Below are 1,249 nucleotides of genomic sequence, written 5' to 3' on the forward strand. Positions count from 1 at the left end.
TAGCATGATCTACATTCCTTTCCCCCAAGGCCTGCACAGAGACAGATTGGTGTTCATCTCAGCCTAGCTTTATAGACTCCATGTCACCAATCTGGTTGTCCTTTCAGGCATGCTTCTCATCTGGTCAGCCTGAGTGGTTATTTGTCTTGGGTTAACTCCTGTTGAGGTCTGGATTCCCTACCAGGGTTCTTCTAGTCTCTGGCTTGCTTCTCATCCTGGGAACCCATGTGGGCCTGCCTAGCACAGGGCTGGTGGTCATCTCAGGCTAGCTCCCTATTCCAGGGCTCTGGAACCAGCCTGGTAGTCTCAGGCTATGTTTGCTCCCCACCCCAAAGGAATGTTAGACTAATCATTCAGGTGTTTATAAATCAGAAAAATAAGTGTACACATAGTCTCTCCTCTCTGCTACCTGCTGATACATAGGTGACCCAGCAGCGACATCTGTAGTGCATCCAGGAATAAGTGTTTTGGGTTTTGTATTAGAAGGAAAAGGGAATAGATAACTACCTTTTGGAGTTATTTTTTCTTTAATTTTGTAACAGAAAAATTAATGTTTAACTGCGTCAATAGACAGATAAGATGATATATCACTTAGGTTTTTTTCTTTGTTTGTTTGCTTGGTTTTTTTGGCTGACTACTTAAGTTTGGATAACCAATTAAGTGGGCCCATCTTTGGAGGAAACAATTTTTTCTTTCTCATAAGTGATTAATTGCCTCTATGTTTTCATAAAGGGATGGTGTCTTACAAAATTCACCTTCCATATTGGCATATCAATTCATGTCATGGTTTAGGCCCTGTCTATTCTGCTCAGATTTCAGAGGGGTTGTTCTCCTCTCATAGCTAGAAGATATGCTCTCACAGCAGAAATCCAGATCTTTTGTATTCCACAAGATTTATGTTCACTATTCAAGGATACTTTCTGAGGCCTATACATAAGCAATTTGTTATATATGTATCAGCAGAGACTGGACCACATATGATCTGTTGTTTTCTGTATTTTTAATGGTTGTGACTTTCCATAATGGTGTCTGTCCACTGCATATAGAAGCTTCTTTATGAGGGATGACAATTAAATTTACCCGTGAACATATGAATCAGTATTTGAAACGCACTTCATAATTATATTTGTTTATGAAAGTAGAAGTGGGGTCTCCTCTAAAAATCCATAAAATCACTAGCCACAGGTAGTTGACTAAGTTTAAACCAGACATGATTTACTTCATGTTAAGCATGCTTTAAGTCTAATAG

At 39.4% G+C, this 1,249-nt stretch overlaps 1 non-coding gene across 1 annotated transcript; it reads right to left on the reverse strand.

Moving 5' to 3' along the window:
• Nucleotides 1-336: 336 nt before the first annotated feature.
• On the reverse strand, nt 337-463 carry LOC120103332 (small nucleolar RNA SNORA17). The gene has a single exon (XR_005505398.1). It is a non-coding gene; the product is annotated as a small nucleolar RNA SNORA17 (small nucleolar RNA).
• Between the last annotated feature and the right edge of the window lie 786 nt (nt 464-1,249).

Source organism: Rattus norvegicus, chromosome 5 (assembly GCF_036323735.1).
Source record: "Rattus norvegicus strain BN/NHsdMcwi chromosome 5, GRCr8, whole genome shotgun sequence".
Taxonomy (NCBI): domain Eukaryota; kingdom Metazoa; phylum Chordata; class Mammalia; order Rodentia; family Muridae; genus Rattus; species Rattus norvegicus.